Here is a 22,412-nt window from a genome sequence, read left to right as displayed (position 1 = left end):
ATGACAAAGAAATAGCTGATAAACTGAATAAATATTTTGCATCAGTCTTCACTGAAGTTCAAGTATGTCAGGGGGCAGAAGTGAGTGAAGTTGCCATTACTAGAGAGAAGATGCTTGACAAATTGAAATGTCTGATGGTAGATAAATCACTTGGACCAGATGGTCTACACACAGAGCTCTGAAAGAAGTGGCTGAAGAGATTATGAAGGTATTGGTAGTGATCTTTCAAGAATCAATAGATTCTGGAGGACTGCAAAATTGCAATTGTTATTCCTCTCTCCAAAAAGGAACAGAGGCATAAAAAAGGAAATGATAGGCCAGTTAGTCTGATCTTAGGGGCTGGGAAGATGTTTTTGTCGATTGTTTAAGTATGTGGTTTCAGAGTACTTGGAGGCACATGGTAAAATGGGTGAAGCCAGCATGAGTTTCTTAAGGGAATATCTTCCCTGACAAGGGAGAATCAGTGGATGTTGTGTGCTTGGATTTCTAGAAGACCTTTGACAAGATGCTATACATGAGGCTGCTTAACAAGAGCTCGTGGTATTACAGAAAATATAACAGCATGGTTAAAACATTGGCTGATTGGCTGGTGGCAGAGAGTATGAATAAAGGGAGCCTTTTCTGGTTGACTGCTGGTGACTTGTGGTGTTCCACAAGTTGGGACTTATTTTTATGTCACACGTCAGTGATTTGGATGACAGAATTGATGGTTTTGTGGTCAACTTTGCAGTTATATGAAAATAGGTGGAGGGGCAGGCAGTGTTGACTAGGCAGAGATGCTGCAGATGGACTTAGATTAGGTCAATAGACAAAGAGATGGCAAATAGAATACACTGTCAGGAAGTGTATGATCATGTACTTCGGTAGAAGAAATAAAAGCACAGACTGTTTTCTAAATACGAGAAAATTTTAAAAACTGAGGTGCAAAGGTACTTGGAGTCCTCGTGGAGGATTCCCTGAAGGTTTGTTTGCAGGTTGAACGGTGGTGAGGAAGGCAAATTCAATGTTAGCATTCATTTCAAGAGGACGAGAAAATAAAAGCAAGGGTGTAAAGTTGAATCTTTATAAGGCACTGGTGAGACCTCGCTTGGAATATTTTTTCCAGCATCTGCAGAGTTTCTCTTCTTTGTTGTTGGAGTATTGTTTTAGGTCCCATATCTAAGAAAGCATGTGCTGGCATTTGAGAGGGTTCAAAAGGTGTTCACAAAAATTATTCTAGGATTGAGAGGCTTATCACATGAGGAGTGTTTGATGGCTCTATAGCTGTATTCACTAGAATTTAGAAAGAATAAGAATTCATATGATCTTCTTGAAACCTATTGAATGTTTAAAGGCCTCAATAGAGTGGATGTGGAGAGGATGTTTCCTATGATGGGGTAATCTAGGACCAGAGGACACAGCCTCAGAATAGAGGGACATCCATTTAGAAAGGAGATGATGGGGAATTGCTTTAGCTGGGGAATGGTAAATCTGTAGAATTCATTGTCACAGGAAGCTGTGGAGGCCAAGGCATTGGGTATATTTAAGGCAGAGGTTAAAAGATTCATGAGTAGCAGAGGCATAGAGGGTTATGCGGAACTGACAGGGAATTGGATCAGCCATGATGCAATGAAGGAGCAGATCAATGGGCTAAATGGCCTAATTCTGCTCCTGTATTCTTCTGAGGAGCAGATCAATGGGCTAAATGGCCTAATTCTGCTCCCGTATTCTGCTGAGGAATAGTAAGGGCAAAAAGACCCTAATGGGTGTTGTCTACAGGCCACCAAACAGTAGCATGGATATTGGGTGCAAGTTGAATAGGGAGCTAACACTGGCATATGGCAAAGGTAATGTCGCAGTAGTTATGGGGATTTCAACATGCAGGTGACCTGGGAGAATCAGGTTGGTGCTGGACCCCAGGATAGGGAGTTTGTAGAGCGCCTACGGGATGCATTCTTGGAACAGCTTGTACGAGAGCCAACTAGGGCCATGGCTATTCTAGATTTAGTGTTGTGTAATGAACAGGATTTGATAAGCGATCTTGAAATAAAGGAGCCATTAGGAGGTAGTGACCATAATATGATAAGATTTTATCTGCAATTTGAGAAGGATAAGGGCAGATCAGAGGTGTCAGTGTTGCAGTTGAACAGGGGAAACTATGGAGCCATGAGGGAGGAGCTGGCCAAAGTTAACTGGACGGATATCCTAGCAGAAAAGACAGTGGAACAACAATGGCAGGTATTCTTGGGAACAATGCACAAGGTGCAAAATCAGTTCATCCCCTGGAGAAGGAAGGATTCAAAGGGGGGAAAGGGGCCACAGTGGTTGACAAAGGAAGTCAGAGATTGCATAGCATTAAAAAAAAGGAAATATGACAGAGCTAAGGTGAGTGGGAGGACAGATGATTGGGAAGTTTTTAAGGAACAACAGAACTTAACTAAAAAGGCAATACAGGGAGAAAAAATGAGGTACGAACGCAAGCTTGCCAGGAATAGAAAGGAGGATAGCAAAAGCTTTTTTAGGTATGTGAAGAGAAAGAAGATAGTTAAGAACAATGATGGGCCCTTGAAGAATGAATGGGGTGAAATTGTTATGGGAAACAGAGAAATGGCAGAAGAATTTAATAAGTACTTTAGATCTGTCTTCACTAGGGAAGACACAAGCAATCTCCCAGATGTATGGATGGGCCGAGGACATAGGGTAACAGAGGAAATGAAACAGATTGACATTAGGAAGGAAACTGTGATGAGTAGACTGATGGGACTGAAGGTGGACAAATCCCCAGGTCCAGATGGTCTGCATCCTAGGGTACTAAAGGTGGCGGCCCTGGAAATTGCGGATGCATTGGTAATCATTTTCCAATGTTCCTAAGATTTAGGATCAGTTCCTGAGGATTGGAGAATGGCTAATGTTATCCCATTTTTTAAGAAAGGAGGAAGGGAGAAAACAGAGAACTATCATCCTGTCAGCCTAACATCAGTAGTGGGGAAGATGCTAGAGTCCATTATTAAAGATGAAATAGTGGCATATCTAGATAGCAATGATAGGATTGGGCCGAGCCAGCATGGATTTACCAAGGGCAAATCATGCTTGACTAATCTATTGGAGTTTTTCGAGGATATAACCAGGAAGTTAGACAAGGGAGATCCAGTGGATGTAGTGTACCTCGATTTTCAGAAGGCATTTGATAAGGTCCCACATAGGAGATTGGTGGGTAAAATCAGAGCTCATGGCATTGGGGGGGGGGGGGGGGAAGATATTGACATGGATAGAAAACTGGTTGGCAGATAGAAAGCAAAGGGTAATGGTGAATGGGTGTTTCTCGGAATGGCAGGTGGTGACTACTGGGGTGCCACAGGGCTCGGTATTGGGACCACAGCTGTTTACAATTTACATCAACGATTTAGATAAAGGCATTGAGAATAACATCAGCAAGTTTGCTGATGATACTAAGCTGGGTGGCAGTGTGACATGTGATGAGGATGTTAGGAGAATTCAGGGTGACTTGGATAGGCTGGGTGAGTGGGCAGATACTTGGCAGATGACGTTTAATGTGAATAAGTGTGAGGTTATCCACTTTGGGAGTAAGAACAGGAAGGCAGATTATTATCTGAACGGTGTAGAGTTAGGTAAGGGAGAAATACAAAGAGATCTAAGAGTCCTTGATCATCAATCACTGAAGGTGAATGAGCAAGTGCAGCAGGCAGTGAAGAAGGCTAATTGAATGTTGGCCTTTATTACAAAGGGAATTGAGTACAAGAGCAAGGAAATCCTATTGCATTTGAACAGGGCTCTGGTGAGACCACACCTGGAGTATTGTGTACCGTTTTGGTCTCCAGGGTTAAGGACGGACAGCCTGGCTATAGAGGAAGTGCAGCGTAGATTCACGAGGTTAATTCCTGGGATGTCCGGACTGTCTTACGCAGAGAGGTTAGAGAGACTGGGCTTGTACACGCTGGAATTAAGGAGATTGAGAGGGGATCTGATTGCAACATATAAGATTATTAAGGGATTGGACAAGATAGAGGCAGGAAATATGTTCCAGCTGCTGGGAGAGTCCAGTACCAGAGGGCATGGTTTAAGAATAAGGGGCAAGTCATTTAGGACAGAGTTAAGGAAAAACTTCTTCTCCCAGAGAGTTGTGGGGGTCTGGAATACACTGCCTCGGAAGGCAGTGGAGGCCAATTCTCTGGATGCTTCCAAGAAGGAGCTAGATAGGTATCTTATGGATCGGGGAATCAAGGGATATGGGGACAAGGCAGGAACCGGGTATTGATAGTAGATGATCAGCCATGATCTCAGAATGGCGGTGCAGGCTCGAAGGGCTGAATGGTCTACTTCTGCACCTATTGTCTATTGTATTATATGGTGATACTGACAGAAATGATAAAGTGACAAAGTGACTCTCTGTAAGAGGAACTCTTCTAAGTAGCAGTAGGGCATATGAAAACACAGTAGGATAGTTACTGTTAGTGTAGGTGTGAGATGTGGAGTGCAAGTGTAAAGTGGCAGCCAATGAGGGTGCTGAGGCAAGGAGAGGATGATGTGGATGTAGTGGTGGTGGTGGATGGTATGACAAAATTACTAAAAGAGTTTGGTCCTTTCTTGAACATTTTATCTTTTATCAATTTGAGCAATTCAGTTTTCTGTAATAAATATTTGATTTTAAATCTCATGACAATTTTTCCATTTTTGAATCAGTGCAGCGGCTAACAAATTTGACTACACAGATAGGCAAAAGCTGTTTGAATTAATTAAATTTGCTTCAGGCCTTAAAGAGCATTTTATCATGGGGTTAGAACATAGAACAGCACAACAGGGAACATGCCCTTCAGCTCACAGTGTTGTGCTGATCTTTTAACCTATTCTAAAAACAATCTAACACTTCCCTCCTACACAGCCCTCCATTTTCTATCATCTATGTGTCTATCTAAATCCTTCTTAATTGTCCCTTCTTAATGCCTTTGCCACCCACCACCCCTGGCAAACTGTTTTATGCATCCAACTCCCTGTGTTAGATACTTATCTCTAACATTGCCCTCCTTATACTTTCCTCCAATCGCCTTAAAATTATGCACCCTCCTATTAGCCATATTGGATTGATGAGAAGAAATAGAATTCCAATGGTTCCTTTTAGAAGCTCTGCATCTTACAAGTACTGAATGACTAAAAAGTATGTTCTGAAGCTTAGTCACTGTAAACTTGATTTGTGGACAGAGGCCACTACAAAGAGTATTGAAATAATCATGTTGGTCAAGAAATAATTAATGACAAGATCTGTCTAAACATTATGTTCCTGTTCCCATTTATTTCTGTCTGATAACGTTTTGCATTTTTAATGCAGCTCAAACTTCCGAGCAATACACAGCAGTGAATCAGAAGTACAGATATGATTCATCAAGGGTGAAACACTTAAGTTTAAAATCTGGATTACAACATCTGAATTGTGTAATCAGAACTATTAAGTCAGATTTAAAATGTTTGGTTCTATAAATATTACATACAGTACCTATAAAAAGAATTCACCCATCTTGGATGTTTTTATCTTTTATTGCTTTACAACATTGAATCACAGTGGATTTAATTTGGCTTTTTTCACAGTTTTATGGGAAAATGGCGAAAAGAAAACCACCATTGAAAAAAATTCTCAAGAAATCTTGGCTAGAGTTTGCCAGAAGACATGTGGGAGACTCTGAAGACAGCTAGAAAGTGGTTCTATGGTCTGATGAAATCAAAATCGAGCTTTTTGGCCATTAAGAATAAATGCTATCTGGAGACAGCTTATCTACTGATGTCTATTATAAACCCACGAACTCTCACAGCTACCTGGCCTATACCCTGTTATTTATAAAAACGCTATCTGTTTCTGTCAATTCCCCCGTCTCAGACAGACAGACATATTTTATTGATCCCAAGGGAAATTGGGTTTCGTTATAGCCACACCAACCAGGAATAGTGAAGAAATATAGCAATATAAAACCATAAATAATAAAATAATAATAAGCTAATCATGCCAAGTGGAAATAAGTCCAGGACCAGCCTATTGGCTCAGGGTGTCTGACACTCTGAGAGAGGAGTTGTAAAGGTAGGAATGACTTCCTATGACGCCCAGTGTTGCATCTCGGTGGAATGAGTCTCTGGCTGAATGTACTCCTGTGCCTAGCCAGTATGTTATGGAGTGGATGGGAGTCATTGTCCAAGATGGCATGCAACTTGGACAGCATCTTCTTTTCAGACACCACCGTCAGAGAGTCCAGTTCCACCCCCACAACATCCCTGGCCTTATGAATGAGTTTGTTGATTCTGTTGGTGTCTGCTACCCTCAGCCTGCTGCCCCAGCACACAACAGCAAACATGATAGCACTGGCCACCACAGCCTCGTACAACATCCTCAGCATAGTCCGGCAGATGTTAAAGGACCTCAGTCTCCTCAGGAAATAGAGACGGCTCTGACCCTTCTTATAGACAGCCTCAGTGTTCTTTGACCAGTCCAGTTTATTGTCCAATTGTATCCCCAGGTATCTGTAATCCTCCACTATGTCCACACTGACCCCTTGAATGGAAACAGGGGTCACCGGTGCCTTAGCCCTCCTCAGGTCCACCACCAGCTCCTTAGTCTTTTTCACATTAAGCTGCAGATGATTCTGCTCGCACCATGTGACAAAGTTTCCCACTGTAGCCCTGTACTCAGCCTCATCTCCCTTGATGATGCATCCAACTATGGCAGAGTCATCAGAAGACTTCTGAAGATCTGCCGCATCTCCGCCGCATCTGTTCTGAGGATGAGGCTTTTTATTCCAAAAAGGAGATATCCCCCTTCTTCAAAGAAAGGGGCTTCCCCTCCTCCACCATCGTCAACCTAAACCGCATCTCTTCCCTTTCATGCAAGCGAAATAGGTACTACACCTGCCCTACACCTCCTCCCTCATTACCACTCAGGGCCCCAAACAGCCCTTCCAGGTGAGGTTACACTTCACCTGTGAGTCTGTTGGGGTTATATACTGTGCTCCCAGAGTGGCCTCCTGTATACAGCTGAGACCCAACGTAGATTGGGGAACAGTTTCACTAAGCACCTATGCTCTGTCTGCCAGAAAAAGTGGGAACTCCCAGTGGCCACTGATTTTAATTCCACTTCCCATTCTCATTCTGAAATGGCTATCTATAGCCTCCTCTACTGTCACAATGAGGCTATACCACCTTAAATTCCATCTGAGTAGCCTCCAACCTGATGGCATGGTCTCTGGTAATGGCATCACCTAACTCCATCTTTCCTCATTCCCTTTTCCCTCTCTCACCTTATCTCCTGGCCTGCCCTTTGTCTCCCACTGGTGCTCCTTCCTCTTTTTCTCTTCCATGACCTTCTGTCCTCTCTTTAGATTCCCCCTTCTCCAGCCCTGTATCTCCTTCACCAATCAAACTCCCAGCTCTTTACTTCATCCCTAGAGGCGCGATGGCATCAGCGCCAGACTCCGGAGCAAAGGTTCCCGAGTTCAAATCCAAGTCGGGCCACCCCCGAGCATGTTTTCCATCTGTGCCAGGTTGAACGTTGAGCTAGCCACTCAGCCTCGTAAAAAAAAACAAGGGTCAAGTTAGGAACATTCATATCGTGACCTGGTTAATCTATAAGTAGACCAATCCTGACACCACGTGCCAGACGAGAATGGCTATCACCTTATGCTTCTTCCTCCCCTACCCTACCTTTTAACTTTACTCCTCATCTTTTTTCTTCAGTCCTGCTGAAGAGTCTTGGCCCAAAACATCAACTGTACTCTTTTCCAGAGATGCTGCCTGGCCTGCTGAGTTCCTTCTGTGTGTTGCTTGGATTTCCAGCATCTGCAGATTTTCTGTTTGAGAGTAAATGCTATGTTTGGTGTAAGCAAACATCACACATTATCAAAATCTCACCATCCCTACTGTGAAGCATACTGGTGGCTGCATCATGCTGTGGGGATTCTTCAGTGAAGCAGGCAGAAGGTAAAATGAATGCAATAAAATACAGGAAAATCCTGGAGGAAAACCTAATGCAGTCTGCAAGAGAACTGCGACTTGGGAGAAGATTTATTTTCCAGCAAGACAATGACCCCAAGCATAAAGCCAAAGCTACACGGGAATCACTTAAAAACAACAAAGTTAATGTCCTGGAGTGGTCAAGTCAGAGACCAGACCTCAATGCAATTGAGAATTTGTGGCTGGACTTGAAAATGGCTGTTCACGCATGATCCCCATGCAATCTGACAGAGGCTGAGCAGTTTTGTAAAGAATGGGGAAAAGCTGCAGAGTCCAGTTGTGCAAAGCTGATACAGACCTGTCCACATAGACTCAAGGCTGTAATTCTGCCAAAGGTGCATCTGCTAAATACTGACTTGAAGGGGGTGAACATTTATGCAATCAATTTTTGTGCTTTATATTTGTAATTAATTTGGATCACTTTGTAGAGTTCTGTTCTCACTTTGACACAAAAGAGTGATTTTCTGTTGATCAGTGTCAAAAAAGTTACATTAAATCCATTGTGATTCAATGGTATAAAACAATAAAACATGAAAACTTCCGCGGGGTGAATACTTTTGATAGGCACTGTATGTTTTATATCTGCTGTCCACATGGGGTAGCAAGTAAAAAATATGTCAGGAAGGACAGGATGGACTGAAGATCACAAAAAAGATGAGGAAACAAACTTTTCCACTCATCCTCTAGGGAGTGACCTTGAAGTCTTCTCACAGCTTAATAGGCAGATGACATAAATTGTACCCACATGAGCAGAGAATTAATTTAGATTACTGTGTGTATGTCACAATATGGTTATGAGATGCGAAAGCCACTATCAATAGTCGGGACAGTAGAGGTTATACTTTTCAAACCGCTACGCTGTTGTAATGTGGCATTCCTCCAGTACTTCCATTAAGAACAATCACGCCTGATGAACAGCCATTTAAATGAAGCATTTATGCCAAGTACAAGCTCTAAACAACTGAAGGGACAGCTCAACAACTGTTAACTCTATCAATGCCAACAAAAATCCTGAAGGATACTTGGGAAGGAACAAAAAAAATGCTAGAGGAACTCAGCAGGTCAAGCAGAATCTGTGGGAGGGAAAGAATTATCAATGTTTCAGATTGAAACCCTGCACCAGAAACCAAACCGTTGACAATTTCTTATCTCCCCACAGATGCTGCTTGACCTGTTGAGTTCCTCCAGCAGGATGTCTGTTGTTATAGATCCAAACATCTGCAGTCTCCTGTCTCTCCAGATGCTTGCAAAGGTTTTGTTCAGCATCCTTCACTGAGGACCCCTGCCATCGGCCAATGGTCCATATCAACCATGATGCCCCATCACACCTATTTTCAAAGCTATCTGGCCCATTACATTTTAAACCTTTCCAATCCAGTATCTGTCCTACCTTTTAAAAGTTGTTCTTGTACCTGCATCAACCATTTCTTCTGACAGCTTACTCCAAACATATACCACACTTTATGTAAAAAGGTTGCCCTTCAAGTTCCTCTTAAACCTATGGTCTCTTGTTCCTGATTCCCAAACCCTGGGGAAAAGATGGTGTGCATTCACCCTAACACAGATGAAATTAGATTTGTTTGTCACATGAATATTGAAACATCAAAACAGACAAATGTGCCGTTAGTGTTAACAACCAATGTGCTGGGTGCAGCTCGCAAGTGTTGGCATCTTTCCAGCACCAACATAGCATGCCTACACCTCAACCCATAACTTTGGGCTGTACATAGGATGTACCAGAGCATCTGATGGAAAAACTTATGGTCACAGTTAAGACAGTGCCAACAGTAATGAGGTGGCCTGCAGGGAAGAAGTCATCTCTCTGACACAGCGGTGTCAAGAAAACCTCTCCCTCAATGTCGCAAAAACAAAGCAGCTGGTTGTGAATTACAGAAGGGATGGAGACAGGCTAGCTCCTATTGACATCAACAGATCTGGGGTTGAGAGGGTAAACAGCTTCAAGTTCCTTGGTATCCCCATTACTGAGGACCTCATGTGATCTGTACACACCAGCTGTGTGGTGAAAAAGGCACACCAGCACCTCTTTCATCTCAGACCATTGAGGAAGTTTGGTATGAGCCTCCAAATCCTAAGAACTTTCTACAGGGGCACAATTGAGAGCATCCTGATTGGCTGCATCACTGCCTGGTATGGGAACTGTTTCTCCCTCAATCGCAGGACTCTGCAGAGGTACAGTTCCCATACCAGGAAATGATGTAGCAGACAGCCTAGTGTATCTGTCGATGTGAACTTCCCACTATTCAGGTCATTTACAAGGGCAGGTGTGTAGGATCATCGGGGACCCAAACCATCCCAACCACAATTTATTCCAGCTACTACCATCCAGGAAGTAGTACCACAGCATAAAAACCAGGACCAACAGGCTCTGGGACAGCTTCTTCTACCAGGCCATCAGACTGATGAATTCATGCTGATTTGAGTGTACTCTATATTACATTGACTGTTCTAGTTATTATACATTATAAATTACTATAATTGCACATTTAGATGGAGACGTAATGCAAAGACGTTTACTCCTCACGTATGTGAAGGTTGTAAGTAATACAGTCAATTCAGTGGGAAATCATCAAATATTCCTGTTCAGGATTACTACAGCTAAAGTCCACAAATCCATGGGTACTTCAGTAAGCAACATCATTTTAAGATATTTAACAAATCTATCAATATTCAGAATTGAAGTTTCCCAGACTGCAGACTCAGGCCACAAATGCAGTTCCTCTTTAAGAAAATGATAGTGGGGCTGCTGAGCAGGTTTACCAGTATGATTGAAATGCTGAGGCTTTAGACTCCCGCTCCTGACTATCCTGCTGGCAAATGAACAAACTCTGGAAAATAAAAATGGAGATTTCAGAGTAAGATTGCTGTACTAGAGGGACATCATAGACTGCTATCACTGCTTCACTGAAACATGGCTATCCCCTGCCATTTTGGACATAATGCTACAGCTCATTGGCTTCACCATTCTGCACAAAGACAGAACAGCTCAGTCTTTTAAAAGCAGAGGAGGTGGAGAACGTGTTATGATTAACTCATCATGGTGCATAAACATGGCAGCTCTGTCTCATTCCTGCTCATCCAACCTGGAACATCTAGTGGTCGGATGTCATCCTTTTTATCTGCTGAAGAAGTTTTCTGTCATTATCCTGGTAGCATTGTACAGGCCATCACGAGGCAGGCAGTGGAGGAGATAAGCTCTGCAATCAGCAGGCACAAAACAATGCAAGTTGATGCCTTCCCTATCATTGTGGGAGATTTCAACCAGGCCAGGTTGAAGAAGTCTCTGAACAACTGCCACCAACATAACACATGTGGAATCAGAGAAGCCACTGTTATACTGAGAATGTGAAGAGGGTAAGGGGTAAGTTTAGAGGGGGTGGGCGAGGGGTAAGTGTAGCAAAATATGTAGACAGGACAAGAGAGAGGTATGTCATTGAGGAAGAGGTAGCTAAAATAAGGTGCCAGGCCAGACGTGGAGACCACAAGGAAAAGGGAACCTACAACCACAAGACAATGTGCTTGGCAAAATATTTTAAGGATACCTATTTCAAGTGTCCTGAAGTATGTCAGTATTAATTCTAGGTATTACACTTTAACCTTTGCTAAATTCTGAGTAGTTCGCATGCTTAGCTATGCAATAGCCAATCAATTGATGAATTTGAATCGGTAACCATATTTGCGAATGTAGTACCCTGCTTTTGGGTATAAGTATGACCTTTGTAAACCGACAAATTGGGAGTTGGCTACCTTACGCCCGAAGTGCGAGGGGCTGCGAACTCCTCTCTGAATAAAAACCGTTTCAGAGGTAATTTCGTGTCTCTGGTGTTTTTCCTCAACTGGGCAGGTAACAGTTACAGGTTGACAATACCACCAAGAACACTTCCTTTGCCACCCCACACCCACACTTTAGAAAGTCCGATCGCCTGTCTGTACTTATACTCCCAGCATAGAGGCAGAGACTAAAGACTGCAGCACCAGTGCTGAGGACCAAGTAGGTATGGTCAAGGGAGGCAGAGGAGCACTTACAGGACTGTTTTGAGTCAGTGGATTGTAAAATATTCAGGGATTCATCTTTGAATCTGAACAAATACGCCACAGTTGTCACCAACTTCATCAAAACCTACGTACATGAGTGTGTGCCTTTGAGAACATACTGGATACACCCAAACCAAAAGCCATGGATGAACCAGGAGATTCATAGTCTGCTAAGGGCTAGATCTGTGGCATTCAGGACTGGTGATCCAGAGAAAATCAAGATGTTCAGGTACAATCTACAGAAGGCTATTTTAAGAGCAAAACAAAACAATTTCAACTGCATTTAGAGACAGAATCGAATGCACATCAGCTCTGGCAGGGTTTGCAGATAATTACTTTCTACAACATCATGCATGGCTGTGATACTTCATTCAACACAATTATGCACACTTTGAAAGGGAAAATAAAACTATACTTGTGCGAATCCCTGTAACATCTGGTGACCCTGTGATCTCTGTCTCAGAAAATGACATCAAGCATCTTACAAAGGGGGATCCGCCTTGCAAAGCATCAAGCCTGATGGTGTAGCTAGTAGGGCTCTGAAAACCTCTGCCAACCAATTGGCAGGAGGTTCAGGACTCCTTCAATCTCTCACTGCTGTAGTACAGAGGTTCCCACCTCCTTCAAAAGGGGGACAATTGTTCCAGTGCCCAAGAACAACAGGATGAGCTACCTCAACGACTGTTGTCTGGCAGCACACACATCGACAGTGATGAAGTGCTTTAAGATGATAGCCATGGCTAGAATAAACTCCTGCCTAAGCAGGGACCTGGATCCACTGCAATTTACAATAGGTCTACAGCAGATTCAGTCTCACTGGCTCTCCACTTAGCCTTGGATCATCTAGACAATGGTAGCACCTACGTTAGGCTGCTGTTTATTTTTATTAATTACAGCTCTGCTTTCAACACAATCATACCCTCAGTTCTAATCAACAAGCTTCAAAATCTGGCCTCTGTACCTCCCTCTGCAACTGGAACCTTGACTTGGTGAGACCGCACCTAGAATATTGCGTGCAGTTTTGGTCCCTTAATCTGAGGAAAGACATTCTTGCCATAGAGGGAGTACAGAGAAGGTTCACCAGATTGATTCCTGGGATGGCAGGACTTTCATATGAAGCAAGATTGGATCGACTAGGCTTATACTCACTGGAATTTAGAAGATTGAGGGGGCATCTTATTGAAACGTATAAAATTCTAAAGGGATTGGACAGGCTAGATGCAGGAAGATTGCTTCCGATGTTGGGGAAGTCCAGAATGAGGGGTCACAGTTTAAGGATAAAGGGGAAACCTTTTAGGACCGAGATGAGGAAAAACTTCTTCACACAGAGAGTGGTGAATCTGTGGAATTCTCTGCCACAGGAAACAGTTGAGGCCGGTTCATTGGCTATATTTAAGAGGAAGTTAGATATGGCCCTTGTGGCTAAAGGGATCGGGGGTATGGAGAGAAAGTAGGTAAGGGTTCTGAGTTGGATGATCAGCCATGATCATGCTGAATGGCGGTGCAGGCTCAAAGGGCTGAATGGCCTACTCCTGCACTTATTTTCTATGTTTCTATTACAACAATCTTGCATTCAATGTCATTAAGACCAAGAAAATGACTGTGGTCTTCAGGAAGGAGAAATCAAAAGAACACAGAGCAATCTTATCAAGGGATCAGCAGTGGAAAGAGTGGGCAGCTACAAGTTCCTGGGTATCAACATCTCTGTAGATCTATCCTGGATTCAGCATATTGATACAATTTTGAAGAAGGAATAGCAGTGACTATATTTCCTAAGCAGTTTGACGAGGTTTGGTATAACACTAAAGACTATCAAATTTCTACAAATTTATGATGGAGAATATTCTGGCTAGTCACATTACCGTATGTTATGGAGGCACCAATGCATAGAATCAGAAAAAACTGCGGAGTTTTACAAAATCAGCCAGCTCCATCAGGGCACTTGCCTTCCCACATTGAGGACATCTTCAAAAGGTGATGCCTCACGAAGACAGCATCCATCATGAAGGATTTTCACCATTCAGAAAAAGATGACTCATTGAAAATGGAACTGAAAATCAAGCAATTGTCAGAAATATTTCCATTTCTGTCCTTATAGGAGGTTAGAACAACAAACAATCTGTTGGAACTCAGCAGGTTGAGCAGCACCTGTAGGAGGAAAGAAATTGTTGACCATTTGGTTCAAAACTGAGGCTGGATTTCGACCCAAAACAGTCAATTTCTCCCCCACCCCTCACAACAGATGCAGCTTGACCCACTGAATTCCTCCAGCAGATTGTTGTTCCCTATTGTACCAGCAGCAATCTCGTATCTCCATAGAAGGAAGGTCATTGATGAAAAAGTTGGAAGTGTCTGTGTAGACAGACGCTTCCCTGAAGACGTCCTGCAGTATTGCCCAGGGACTGTGATAATTGACCCCCACAACCATTCTCTTTTGTGCAAAGTATAACTCCAACTATGCTAGTGATTTCCCCTTGATAGACATGCACGTCAATTTTCCCAAGGTATTTTGATGCCATGCTAGATCACATGATTCTTTGGTGTCACAGGTAGTCACTCACATCTCACATGTGGAATTAAGCCTCTGGGTCCATATTTGGACCAAGACAACATGGTAGTGTAGCAGTTAGCACAACACTATTACAGCACAAGCAACCTGGGTTGAATTCCTCTGCTGTTTATATGGAGTTTTGTAAACCCGTGACCATGTCGGTTTCCTCCTACATTCCAAAGCTGTACCAGTTAGTAGGTTAATTGGTCACAAGGGTGTAATTGGGCAGCACAAACTCATTGGGCCAGAAGGGCCTGTTATCACGCAGTATCTCTAAATAAATTAAAAATAATTGTAATGGAGTTCTAAACTGAATAGTCCTTCCAAAATCCAGACTAGAGATCGGAAAGCAGAATTGCTTTTGCAAACATGTTCCGCAAGAATTGCTGAATAGATGACCCATCTCTGCTTTCTCATGAGATTCCACCTTCACTAAAATCAGTCTTCTGACAATTTGATACTCTCTACATGATATTAAGACATGGCTGCGAGTCTTGCTTACAAGTCAATGACTGCTAATAAGTGCTGCTTTATAGGTCTGTTGATGATGGCTTCCAGTTCTTTATTGATGTTTATGAACAGTCTAATCGGGCAGTAATTAGCCAGATTGGATTTGTCCTTTTAGTGCACAGGACATATCTGGGCAGATTTCCTCATTGTTGGGGAGATGCCAGGATTATAATTGTACTGCAGCAGTTACTCTAGAGTCCCCGACTAGTTCAGGAGCACAAGCCTTCAGTAAATATTATAGCTAGAAAAGCAAGATCCCAGCCATGTCTTTATATCATGCAGAATGCATAAAATTGTTTTGAGGCTGATTTTAGTGATGGGTCATCTATTCAGCAATTCTTGCAGAACATGATCACAATTGTTTCAGCTATTTTGTCAGCACCAACATGCCAGTCCTCACCATTGTTCAGATTCAGATTTATTTATCACCTGTACATCAAATCATACAGTGAAATTCATCATTTGTATTAGCAACCCAACGTTGTGCTGGGGTAACCTATACATGTCGGCACACATTTGTACATCGCACCAACGTCGCACGTCCACAATGTTCAGCAGAACAACACAAGTAACAACAGCTGCAAAAAAAGCTCCTTTGCTTCTAAACCCACTGACAGGCCTCCAACCTGCTGATGAATGGAATTTTTGAACTTCCTCCTCTCATTAGCTAGAATTATCTCCTAACTACCACCCTCACCAATCACTACCCATACACACACAAATATGGTAGGACTGCAAAGCTCCAATCTGATTGATTGGTAGTAATATCATTTTTCTGTTTATAGCATGCAGTTTTTGTTGCTTATACACATTTAGATCCTACTGCAGGTTTGACCAACTCTGAAAATCTTGCCTAGGCCCAATATGTTGATGCAATTATGAAGAAATATAGCTAGCTCCTATATCTCAATATGAGTTTGAGGAGATTGATACAGGTGTACCAAGAAAGGCATTCTGATTGTTTGCATCACTGTCTGGTATGGAGGTGCCAATGCACAGGACCAGAAAAAACTGAAGAGGATTGTAAACAGCCAGTTCCATTGTGGGCACAATCCTCTTCATCATCAAGGACAATTTTAACAGGTGATGCCTCTAAAAGGCAGCATCCATCATTAAGGACCCCCACCACTCTCACTGTGAAAACACACAACCAACGTTTTAGGACCAGCTTCTACTGTTCAGATTTCCAAATGGTCCAGAGGTACCATGAAAGTGAGGTAGTGAGGTAGCTTCATTTTTAACCATTGTATTTATGTTGGTGATTTGTACTCTTGTAACCTAGATTACTAGCCTAAAATCAAAAATTCAAATCACAGGCCATCAGCTACAGAGGATTGAAAGTCAGTTAAATAAGTTACCTAGATTTAAAAATAAGACAGTACACCAATACTGTCAACCAAATATTGTTGTAAAGCCCACCTGCTTCTCTGAAGAAGGAAATCACCATTACTGTGAGCTTAAGACCCACTCCCACCTGACCTCACCTCAGCCAAGAGAAACGTAACAAGAGTGAGGCCGCACTTGGAGTATTGTGTTCAGTTTTGGTCACTCTACTGAAAGGTGTGATTAAACTGAAAAGAGTGCAAAACAGATTTACAAGGATGTTACCAGGACTTGAGGGACTGAGTTATAGTGAGAAATTGAACAGGCTAGGACTTTGGATAGGGCAGCTCAGTAGAACAGCAGTTAGCATAATGCTCTACAGCACTAGCAACCCAGGTTCAATTCCAACCACTGTCTGTGAGGAAATTGTACGTTCTCCTCATAGGTTTCCTGTGGGTGCCCCAATTTCCTCCCACATTCTAAAGACGTACAGGCTAGTAAGGGTTATTAAGTTGTGGGCATGCTGCGTTGGTGCTGGAAGCATGGTGACACTAGCAGGTTGTCCCAGCACATTCTTGGACTGTGTTGGCCATTAGCGCATGTAAGGTACTTCATTGTACATATTCAATGTACATGACAAATAAAATTAATATCTTTATTCCTTCGAGTTTATGAGACTGAGAGGCATCTTACAGAGGTATATAAAATCATGAGGGATATAGACAGTCTTTATCCCAAGGTTAATCAAGAACTAGAAGGCAGAGGTTTAAGGTGTAAAGGGAGAGATTTAATGGACACTTGAGGGGTAACATTTTTTACAGAAAGGGTGTCATCTATGTGGAATAAGATGCCAGAGGAAGTGGCTGAGGCAGGTACAACTTTTAAAAGGTTTAGGGGGCATGTATCATCAAATAGGACGAGCTTGGATGGGATATCTTGGTCAGCATGCATCAGTTGGGCTGAAGGCCCTGCTTCTGCGCTGCGTGACTCTATCCCGATGGTTCAAAACAATGCCCCAGCTGAGTATCTAGTGATTTAAAGTGCCAAGCACAAAGCATCTGCAAATAGATTAAATGAAATCAAAACCTTTTTACAGTAATTATTTCCATTTCTTTCAGGAACTTTGGCATTCACCAGCTTGCTCCACCCCTGCACTCTCTTGAAATGTTTCTTCATATTTGATTCTTCCCGTTCTTCCACCAAAAATGCATTACTTTTGATTAAGTAATAGAGATTGATGAATGGGATGTGTAGACAGCATCCACATGGAGCATTTGAAGTTTTCTTCCATTGTGTAACTGATCTGAGATCAAAGGAATGAAAGGGATATCAGCGGCACCAAGAATGAAGTCAGAAAGCAGAGAATAGAGCTTGTAAACTTGGTGTGTGAGCGCAGCGGTTAACCTAACACTTCACAGTGCCAGTGATTCAGGTTCATTTCCCACTGTTGTCCGTAAGGAGTTAGCACATTCTCTCAATGACTAGATGTGAAGAGCGGCATGGTAGTGCTTAACACAATTCCAGCACCAAAGATCAATGATCAGGGTTCAATTCCCGCTGCTGTCAGCAAGGAATTCCTGTGTTCTCCCTGTGACCGCATGTTTTTTTTTCCTGGGTGCTGTGGTTTCCTCTCACATTCAAAAGACATGGGTTCAGTTAATAAGGGCATACTATTTTGGCATCAGAAACATGGTAACACTGGCAGGCTGCCCCTAGTACATCCACCTTCTGTGTTGGTCAGTGACGCAAACAACACATTTAACTGTACGTTTCAATATACATGTGACATATAATGCTAATCTAATCCCAGTGAAGCATGCACTGCATGTAGCACTGAGGGCAGGTTTATAGTGTCAAGGGGCTGCAGCTGGACAGCACTCAATCCTGTGCTGTCAGGTGAGGTGCAGATGGTTGAGGGCTTCAAGTTCCTAAGCATAAGTATCACCAACAGCTTGACCTGATCCAACTACCCAAGTCTTATGGCCAAGAAAACACACCAGTGCTTCTACTTCCTCATACTTCATTGTGCCCTGTCCCTTGACTCTCACCTATTTTTATAGTCAGACCATAGAAATCATCTTAACCGGATGCATCACAGCTTGGTATGGCAACTGCTCTGCAGAGATGTGAACACACCTCAGTCCATCACAAAAACTAGTCTTCCCTCAGTGGACAGAGTCTATTCTTCTTGCTGCCTCAGAAAAGCAGCCAGCAGAAACAAGGATTGCTCCTACCCTGGACATTCTCTCTTCTCCCCTACCCCATTTGCAGAAGATATGCACCACAAGTCTCAAGGACACAGCTTCTGCCCTGCTGTAATAAGGTTCTTGAATGGATGGCTTTTGCATTAATAATGAACTTGACCTCATACTACTTCGAGATGACTCTTGCATCTTATCATCCCCCTGCACCACTTTCTCTGTAAATCTAACATTTAATCTACACTGTTATTGCTTTCCCTAGTACTACCTAGATCTACGTATGTTTTGAAACTATCTACATGGTTTGCAAAATCAAGCTTTTCACTGCATCACAGTTCATAGTGCTACACAGCACAAAAAAAGGCCCTTCAAACCAACTGGTTCATTCTGACCAAGATGTCCTATTTGATAGTGTTTGGCCCATAACCTTCAAAACTTTTCCAATCCATGTACCTGTCTAACCGTCTTTTAACAGTTGCTCTTTTACCTATCTTTCTCTGGCAGCCCATTCCATATATGGATATACAGTACCATCCTATGTATAAAACAGTTACTCACTTAATTCCCCTACCTTCCCGCTCAACCTGGTCTCACTATCACCCGCCAGCCTGTACTCCTTCCCCTCCCCTCACCTCCTTATTCTGGTTTCTTTCCTCTTCCTTTTCAGTCCTGATGAAGGGTTTCAGCCCAAAACATACAATATTTATTCCTCTCCATAGACGTAGTCTGACCTGTTGAGTTCCTTCAGCATTGTGTGTGTGTCCCTCGAGTTCTGCTGAAATCTTCCTCCTCTCACCTTAATCCTATGCCCTCTAGCACATAATACCCCATCTCTGGGTAAAGGACAGTACATTCAGCATATCTATGCCCCTCATGATTTTAAATAAGATCACCTTTCAGTATCCTGCACTCAAGTGAATAAAGTCCTAACCTGCCCAACTGCATCTCCCTTTAAATTAGCCCTCAATTCTTAAAAGCATTCTTTTAAATCTTTTCCGTACCCTTTCCAGTTTAATAACAGCTTTCCTATAGCAGGGTGACCAAAGCTGAACACAATACTCCAAGTCTATCCCCATCAATGTCCTGTAGAACAGTATTATGTGCTGCCAACTTTTATACTTAATGTCCTAATTTCTTCACTACTTGTGACTCTACTTTCAAGGAACTAAAAAAAATCATAAAGAAGGAGAAGATGGAATACAAGGTAAGCTAGCCAATAATATTAAAGAAAGAACCAAAATCTCTACATATAAAATGCAAATGAGAGACTAGAGTTGATATCAGACCACTAGAAAATGACGCTGGAGAGGTAGTAATGGGGGATAAGGAAATAGCATACTGAATAAATATTTTGCATCAGTCTTCACTGCGGAAGACATTAGCAACATGCTGGAAGTTTGAGAGTGTCAAAGGGCCGAAGTGTGTAAAGTTGCCATTACTAGAAAGAAGGTTCTTTGGAAACCAAAAATCTGAAGGTAGATAAGTTACCTGGACCAGATGGTGTACACCCCAGGGTTCTGAAAGATGTGAAGAGTTTTGTGGAGGCATTACTAGTGGTATTTCAAGAATCAAAGGATTCCAGAGGAATGGAAAATTGCAAATGTCATGCCACTCTTCAAGAAGTCAAGTCAACTTTTATTGTCATTTCGATCATCACTGCTGGTACAGTGCATAGTAAAAATGAGACAACATTTTTCAGGACCATGGTTTACATGACACAGTACAAAAACTAGACTGAACTACGTAATAAAAAAACCACAGAGAAAGCTATACTAGACTACAGGCCTACACTGGACTGCATAAAGTGCACAAAAACAGTACCGGCATTACAATAACTAATAAACAGGACAGTAGGGCAAGGTGTCAGTCCAGGCTTCAGGTATTGAGGAGTCTGATAGCTTGGGGGAAGAAACTGTTATATAGTCTGGTCGTAAGAGCCCGAATGCTTCGGAGCCTTTTCCCAGACAGCAGGAGGGAGAAGAGATTGTATGACGAGTGCATGGGGTCCTTCATAATGCTGTTTCCTTTGCGGATGCAGCGTGTAGTGTAAGTGTAAGAAGGGAGAGAGGCAGAAGGAAGAAAATTATAGGCCAGTTCGTCTGATCTCAATGGTCAGTAAATGTTAGTCAACTGTTAAGGATGCAGTTTCAGGGTACTTGGAGACACATGATAAAATAGGTTATAGTCAACATGGTTTCCTTAAACGAAAATCTCACCTGAGAAATCTGTTGAAATTCTTTGAAGAAATATCAAGCCGGATAGACAAACGAGAATCATTTGATGTTGGGTAGTTGGATTTTCAGAAGGCCTTTGACAAAGTGCCACACATGAGGCTACTTAACAAGTTAAGAGCCTATGATGGAGCATTGGATGGTTGGCAGGAAAAAAAAAGAACAGGAATAAAGGGAACCTTTTCTGGTCAGCTGCCAGTGATTATTGGTGGTTCACTGAGGTCTGTTGGGAAAATTTATTTTTACACCATATGCAAATAATTTGGATGATGGGATTGATGACTTTGTGGCTAAGTTTTCAGACGATACGAAGATAGTTGGAGAGGCAACTCAGTTTGAGGAAGTAGGGAGGCTAGAGAAGGACAGACAGATTAGAATGGGCAAAGATGTAGTACAGGGAATACAGTGTCAGGAAGTGTTTGCTCATGCATTTTAGAAGATATAAAAGCATGGACTATCTTCTAAATGGAGAGAAAATTTAAAAATCTGAGGTAGAAAGATCTGGGAATCCTCATGCAGGATTCCCTAAAGGTTAATTTGCAGGTTAAGTCTGTGGTGTGGTTCCACCATCTAAGAAAGAATTATGCTGACATTGGAGAAGGTTCAAAACAGGGTCTCAAAAATGATTCCTGTATTGAACAGCTTGTCATATGAAGAGCCTTTGATGGCTCTGGGTCTCTACGCACTATCATTCAGAAGAACGAGGGATGGCCTCATTGAAACCTATCAAATGTTGCAAGGCCTCAATGGAGTGGATGTGGAGATGTTTTCTATAGTGGGTGAGTCTAAGATCAGAGGACAAAGCCTCAGAATAGAGGGGTCTCCCTTTAGATCAGAGATGAAGAGGAATTTATTTAGCCAGAGTGGTAAATCTATGGAATTTGTCACCATGGGGTGGGGGGGTGGAGGCTGACATTTGGTATATTTAAGGGATAGGTTGGTAGAGAACAGTATCATTTTAACTCATTTTGCTTTGAAAATGTTAAAATGATTTACAGACTTCACTGAAGGCAATTCTTGAGGCTCGAGACGTCTATTTCCATGGTGATCAGTAGCCAGCCATTGATGAAGGCTCTTGTTAAAGTAGATGTTTGTGCAGTTTAGATATTACAGTGAAGTGAGATGTTGGAGAAGCTGAAGGCTGATTAGAAATCTAATATAGAGGGCTGGATCGTTAACACATTGCCATAGCAACAAAACAGCAAAGAGTATATAAAAAAATCATCTAGCCTCATTTGAGAAGAAGGCAGTTTCTAGGGTCTGCATTCTTTAATTTAAAAGCACACTGTGATGCAAACAGTTTGTATTTGCAGGCAACAAATTCAGTTCCCTCGCTGTTCCCTGCCCCCACCCAGAGCATTTAAAACAAGTAATAATCAGCAGAGGGACTGTTCCGCCCACAGCCTCCCACCCACAGGTTAACTGCTTGCCTCCCTTCTCAGACTCTTATCAAGTAATATGCTTTTGGACAACAAGAGACACTTGTTTTTAGCAGCAGACACAGAGGAGCAGATTGAAGGCAGATTCCAGGGTTATTGCCTAGGTGATTTAACTTCC

The 22,412-nt window shown here is 42.5% G+C and overlaps 1 protein-coding gene across 1 annotated transcript in view; it reads right to left on the bottom strand.

Moving 5' to 3' along the window:
- Nucleotides 1–22,412, bottom strand: part of LOC132388510 (B2 bradykinin receptor-like) — a 114,919-nt gene that overhangs the window by 72,635 nt on the left and 19,872 nt on the right. The gene's annotated exons all lie outside the window — the stretch shown is intronic.

Source organism: Hypanus sabinus, chromosome 2, assembly GCF_030144855.1.
Source record: "Hypanus sabinus isolate sHypSab1 chromosome 2, sHypSab1.hap1, whole genome shotgun sequence".
Lineage (NCBI taxonomy): Eukaryota > Metazoa > Chordata > Chondrichthyes > Myliobatiformes > Dasyatidae > Hypanus > Hypanus sabinus.
The sequence above is the reverse complement of the archived record's forward strand: the minus strand, read 5'-3'. Positions and strand labels throughout refer to the sequence as shown.